This window comes from Chelonia mydas, chromosome 5, assembly GCF_015237465.2.
Source record: "Chelonia mydas isolate rCheMyd1 chromosome 5, rCheMyd1.pri.v2, whole genome shotgun sequence".
Taxonomy (NCBI): domain Eukaryota; kingdom Metazoa; phylum Chordata; order Testudines; family Cheloniidae; genus Chelonia; species Chelonia mydas.
In genome coordinates, this window is record NC_051245.2 from 62,640,478 (window position 1) to 62,647,767 (window position 7,290).

Genomic DNA, 7,290 nt, shown 5'->3' on the forward strand with positions numbered 1-7,290 from the left:
TACGACATTAGTAATGGGATACAAAGGCTTTCACTTTAGGCTTAGTGGATCAAACCTGGCTGAGGCTGATAGTGATCAGTGAGTAAAACATGAAACCATCTGGTTAGCCTAAAATGACTTGATAGTATCAGTACAGTTACTAGTGTAGAGGAGTTTAAATTGGCAACCTATTGGTAACAGACTGGCCATGAAGTGAAGCAGCATAGCGGTCTCCTCACATTGAGGGAAATAAAGTAAAAACACATACACATCCTACCCTCCTGAATTTCCGAACTATAGATAAGAGAACAAAATCAACATATCAACAGTTCAGAACATTGCTGAGATGTTGCTTTTAGATAGAGAAGTAGCTCATAAATGCTGTCACATAAATTATAAATTGCCACAAAGTACAGGTACAGCAAAAGTTTACTCCATAAGCACCATAATAGTTATTCAGTCACTGGGTGAGATCCTCCTGCTCAGTTGGCGAATTCCTCCTCATTTTACCATGGGCTTCTGGATCAAAGTTTGCATTCGTTCACATTCCATGAACTCTACTGAATTAATTGGATTAAGTCAATGCCAAATTTGGCTTCCTGCGCTCTTGTAGGTGCAGTGTATATATAAAATCTTCACACTTATTAACATATAGCTACTGGTGGGTGTAACAGTGTGCTATTTTTGAAACCCACAACTCTTGGAAAGTCTGAATGATGGCATTGAGGGACTGTCAAGGTTACTCCAAGGGTACAGATTTGCCATATTTTGGACTGGATTCTAGAATTGAATGAAACAGATGAAAAATGGATAAGCTAAGGCAGATGGAAGTAGGGCATGAGTTTGTTTGGAACTTGAATATGAAGCAGCTGGAAATGGAATGCAGAAGATAAGGTGATAAGTAACAGTCAACATGGATTTGTCAAAGAATAAGTCATGTCAAACCAACTTAATATCCTTCTTTATAGGGTAACAAACCTTGTGGATATGAGAGAAACAGTTGATGAGATAGCTCAACTTTAGTAAGGCATTTGATGCTGTCTCATATGATCTTCTCATAGGGAACTATAGCCTAGACAAACCTATTTTAAGGTGGGTGCACAATTAGTTGACAACTACTGAGTTTCCCAGTGATTCACAGTCAAGCTGGTAGAGAGTATTAAGTGGGTTCTTGTAGGGATCTGTCCTAGGTACAATTCTATTCAATATCTTCCTAAATGATTTGGATAATGGCATAGAGAGCACATGTATAAAGTTTGTGGATGATACCAACCTGGATGGGGCTGCAAGTGCTTTGGAGGACTGGATTAAAATTCAAAATGATTGACAAACTGGAGAAATTGTCTGAAATAAATAAGATGATATAAGGACAAAAACAAAGTACTACACTTAGAAAGGAACAAGCTACTGCAAAACTCAAAATGGGAAATGACTGCCTAGGAAGGAATACTCCAGAAAAGGACCTCTGGGTTATAGTGGATCATAAACTACATGTGAGTTACCAATGTAATACTGTTGCAAACACCACCACATCATTCTGGGTATATTAGCTGGGGTGTTGTAAATAGGACATGAGAAGTAATTCTTCCACTCTAGTCAGCACTAATAAGGCTTCAGCTGGAGTAGTGTGTCCCGTTCTGGGCAAAACACTTCAGAAAAGATGTTGACAAATTAGAGAACATCCAGAGGAGAGTAACAAAAATGATTTAAAGATCTAGAAAACATGACCTACCAGGAAAGACTGGAAAAAATGGGTTTGTTAATCTGGGGAAGAGAAAACTGAGTTGGGACTCAATAAGTTTTCACATATGTAAAGGGTTGTTATAAAAATGAGGGCAATAAACATTCAGTGGATAAGGTGAGGAAAGGGCAAGTAGTAATGTCTTAAATTGCAGCTAGAGGAATTTAAGTTAAAGGTTAGGAAAAACTTCCTAACTGTCAGTGTAGTTAAGCACTGGAACAATTTACCCAGGGAGGTTGTAGAATCTCCATCGTTGAAGGTTTTTGAGAACAGGCTAACACCCATCAGGGATGGTCTAGGTAATATTTAGTCCTGATGTGTGCAGGGGACTGGACTAGATGACCTCTCGAGGTCCCTTCCAGTACTACATTTCTATGATTTTCTGATGTGGAGTGGTGTGTTGTTTTATTTTTTAGAGCTAAAACAAACAGTAGTGAAGTTCTAGAGAGGAAGACCTTCCTCCAGCAGATGGGTTTCTTATTCCTCTCCCCCAGTCCTTTTCCCCTCCTCCCCACATACACTTAAAGGAGAGGGGAAAGAGGCTTCTGAGGACATGAGCTGAGCTGACCAGGAGCCAGTAGTTGATTTTGAGGTGTGTAGGGGAGGGAGGTAACTCTGATCTCCCTTAGAATGGTTTTATACTCACACAATATAGTTTAATGCAACAGAATTACTTCTGTGTTGCCCTTTACAAGTGGGATTATTTTAAATCCAGAATCAGTACAGTTACCACCATATCCTCCTCCATGTCCCTCCTCAAAACTCACTTCTTCCACAATGCATATAGAGAAGTGCCATCCAATAATAGCTAGATAGGTGGTGAGTTATGATGACTGCTACAGATAGAGGTGCATTGTGCCCTTCTTGAGTCTAGACAAAGAGCATAAAAGGAATCGCCTATGCCTCCCTTTGAATATTTACTCGGTTATTACAAGACGGTTGGTTGCTTCATATTGTTTAATGAGTGTATTGTATTGTTTTGGATGTTACGTTATATTTTTGCAATTTGAACAAGCAGACAATATCATATCCCAGGTTTTTTTTTTTTCATACAACCTGCATTTACCCATTTCATTTTAAGTAACCTGAAACAATTTGAATGTAATCAGTGAAACTAATTACCAGCCTCCCTGGAATGTCTGAATGTGCTAAACTTAGACACCATCACAAGATATACTTGGAGAAAATATAGCTGATGTGCCCAGTATTAACTGTGAGAGCAGAGAAAACTCTATTGAATTACAAAGGTTAGCCAGACCTGATTACTCTTGGCTGAAAGTGATTTTTTTTTAATTTAATGTATTTATTTTAATTTGAGGTATATACTGTAGTGAATACATAAAACTGTTCTTCTCTCCTTTTGGTAGACAAACTTTATTTCCAGTGACTTACTTAGCAGTTGCATTAAACTTGCTTTTAGAAGGCAAGATTCAGTAAAATTCTCTCTAAAATAATAGAGCCTGTACATGTCAGTTGGTTAAATAGAACACAGTCTCTCTCTTTATTTAGAAAAAAGCAGCTTTAAGGCATGCATTAAGAATTCTGTCAGGCCTGCTATTGATTTTAGGAAAAAACTGTAGCACCTTGCAACAAAGATATGATAAAGTAATATATAAAACTTTCCAGGCCACTTTTGTTAAATTTTCAATAAATCAATACTTCTCAATTTGCTCAACTTCAAAGCTCTTGCTATGTAGGCTACACAAGAGGGGAGAAGGAAAACTTCCAAAAGGTGTGTGAAGCCAACACAATCAGATCATTCTTGGTCTTTTGAGCTGAACCCAAACTTAAATATCCCTGTTCACTCATACAGGGCCACCAACTACCACCAGTTGTCTCCATATCTCCCCTGTACTGTCATTGCATCTTGGTCCATTGTTAGTTTTCCCATATGGTTTGCACTAGTATAACAGATATCAGAAACTATCTGATGTATTCTGCTAGGAATCCTGGTATAGTCTCAAAGGTTCCAATACCACTAACATGAAATAGATAAATATATAATAAACTAATGGACCCACAAGGCTTTCTAACCCTCACAATCTCATCTGCCTCAACTCATGAAAAATCCAGTAACTTGAGTACTTGAAACATGAAAAACTCCCATGACAGCCTTGTTATAACTATTTTGACTATTTTCATGCTGCTTTTATGCAGTGGAGAAAAAGTGAAGGTACTGAGTCTTTCAAACCTCTCTAGAAGATCTAGGTATTATCAAAGAAGATCAATTTAACCTGCTAATCTGATAAATGTATTGTAAATCACTTTTGTCCTGTCTTGTTTGTGTGTGAACAGTATATCTGTGTCTGAACCCATCACAATGCTGTAGTTTGAATTCAAACTCAGGAGCTATCTCCTGTTCAACCAATAATTCTGTTTCAACATGCAGTTTTGTTCTAGTAAGAAAATAAAATGGGAGGCCAGATATTAAATTTGTTTGTATGGTGGACATCCTTATGTATATGTAATACAAGCAAAGTTTAGTTGTATTTTCCTTAGTTGTCTTCGTCTCTGTGCTTCTAGTTTCTTCAGATGAGTATCTATGCTTCTGCATTGACCTTCCCACTTATTTACCTCCATGCAAATTTCTGTTAGGCCAATAACAATATATTTTCCCCCAGGTACATAGGACTCCTGATCCCACATTGCTATTATTTTTCTTCCTTTTTTATACATATGCTTTAATATCTTTGAATTTATTTCCCTTCATATTACTAACCAACAATCCAAGAATTAGGCTAATTCCTTTCAACTGCAAGTATATAACATGCATTTTCATTGCACATATTCTCATAATACTCCTGTTCTTCCCAACCTCATTGTTGTTCTCTATGTACTTATTTCTCCTGGCAGCCCCTCAGTACTTTAAACTCCTTACCAGTGCCAGCTACCCTTTTTGTAAGGACACTTACTAATTATCTATGTAGACCCCATCTATTCTGAAGTGCTTTCTAATTCCTCACAGCACTAAAAGCCTATCCCATCTATGCTATGCCTCAAGCTAAATTTTTAATCTTATACTTTAGCATGTCTGGGGTTGAAAAGATACAAATTGTATCCCCAGTCCTACCATATGTCAAGGTTCAGCTAGGTGAAAGACCTCTTGAAATATTGTTACATAGATAATCTGTCCATTCCTCTTGCAGATATCTTCACTAATCTTCCACAAAAAAAGAGATTGTAATTACCCTGCTGGCATTACAACTGTTGCTAGAATAGAAGAGTAAGTTGCCCATTGAACTTGGCTTTTTAGGTATACTATTTTTTTGAAAAGCAATGTAAACATTAAAAAAAACTTTCAATCAACAGAACAAACCAAAACTATTCCAGAAGGAACTACTGGGGCAGTCCATTCCTTAATGGTGATAAATGTGTGGCGTTGAGCTCCATCAGAAGAGAATATATAAGCCTCAGCTACAACCAAATACTTCTAGTTACTTTATATGAATTGCTGTAAGGGTACCACAATAATAAACAAAATTTACTGTCACATTGCGGTGCAGGCAAGAGCAGCAAGCACAGAGAAGCATGTCTGGTTACAGTAGTAGTAAGAGATTTATTAGGAATAATCCAGAAGTGATAAAGGCAGCAGCACTACTGCTGGTGGAGCAAGACCCATTATGTTAACTTTTTAAGTGCCTGCCAGCATATCTCCCCTCAGTTCAGAATCACTTCTACTGAAAAGCCAATGAGGTCTCACATGTAACTTTAACTGCAGGACAGGGTAGATTATCTGAATCTACAAGACTGCCAAGAGGATTCAACCGGCTCTTAAAATACTTCCTCTCTCATTAGGTTTGGGCTTTTCCTTTATGGTAGAATTGGCCATTTTTATTAATGATCTGGACGATGGGATAGATTGCACCCTTAGCAAATTTGCGGATGACACTAAGCTGGGGGGAGAGGTAGATATGCTGGAGGGTAGGGATAGGGTCCAGAGTGACCTAGACAAATTGGGGGACTGGACCAAAAGAAATCTGATGAGGTTCAACAAGGACAAGTGCAGAATCCTGCACTTAGGAAGGAAAAATCCCATGCACCGCTACAGGCTGGGGACGGACTGGCTAAGCAACAGTTCTGCAGAAAAGGACCTGGGGATTACAGTGGATGAGGAGCTGGATAGGAGTCAGCAGTGTGCCCTTGTTGCCAAGAAGGCTAATGGCATATTGGGCTGCATTAGTAGGAGCACTGCCAGCAGATCAGGGTAAGTGATTTTTCCCCTCTATTCTATACTGGTGAGACCACATCTGGAGTATTGCATCCAGTTTTGGGTCCCCCACTACAGAAGGGATGTGGACAAATTGGAGAGAGTCTAGCGGAGGGCAACAAAAATGATCAGGGGGCTGGGGCACATGACTTACGAGGAGAGGCTGAGGGAACTGGGCTTATTTAGTCTGCAGAAGAGAAAAGTGAGGGGGGATTTGATAGCAGTCTTCAACTGCCTGAAAGAGGGTTACAAAGAGGATGGAGCTAGGCTGTTCTTAGTTGTGGCAGATGACAGAACAAGGAGCAATGGTCTCAAGTTGCAGTGGGAGAGGTCTAGGTTGGATATTAGGAAACACTATTTCACTAGGAGGGTGGTGAAGCACTGGAATGGGTTACCTAGGGAGCTGGTGGAATCTCCTTCCTTAGAGGTTTTTAAGGCCCGGCTTGACAGAGTCCTGGCTGGGGTGATTTAGTTGGGGATTGGTCCTGCTTTGAGCAGGGGATTGGACTAGATGACCTCCTGAGGTCTCTTCCAAACCTAATCTTCTATGATTTTCTTCTTCTTCAGTTTGATGCTAAACTGCCCTTTTTTTCTGTCTCTTTTTTCCCTTGGAGTTTAGTCTCATCCTTCCTCTTCTCCTTGACTATGGATTGATCCTTTCATTTTTCTTGGGCTTTATTTTTTCCTCTCTTTTGACTTCTTTCTACAGGCCCTACCCCAAGACCCTCCTAAGCAACTGAATTTTTTCCACAATATAACCATTCAGCAGTGGTGGCTACAGAACATGGTCTATCACAAAGTGTATCACAGGCGGCTTTAAAGCTGATTACAGACTTGAATGTGGACCACGTGAAGCCTGGGTTTGTGGAAAGGAAGCCCATTCCTCCCAACTTCACTATCACAGTCTGCAAGCTATTCAGGGAGCTGCATGTTTTTAGACTCCAAGTGGAAACAGAGCTTTGCTAGCAGACTCCAATTTGCTAATGAAGTAGCTTTGTTTTCATCTGCTAGAAATTCTATTTCTCTGAGACTTTCAGATCTCAGAAATTTCCTGCTGAATCCTCTACGGAGTTCTGATTATAATATTCAGTAATCTGCTGCTCTCTAAAAAGTTGCCTCCTGCCTGTGTAACTGGTATGATTTAGTAACAGGAAGCACAGCTTTAAACAGGTTTAAAGAGACAGGCCATTTATAAGACGTGGAATGTAACTGACATCCCAAATGCCTTGGGTTAGTTTGCCTCTTGGGGAAAGAAATGGGAGTAGCTGGGATTGAGACAATACAGAAGAAAATGGGAGTTAGTGCTTAGCTAGTCAGATGGTTGAGCCTTATTGAGGATCAGATTGTAAACTAAGTTTTGTGA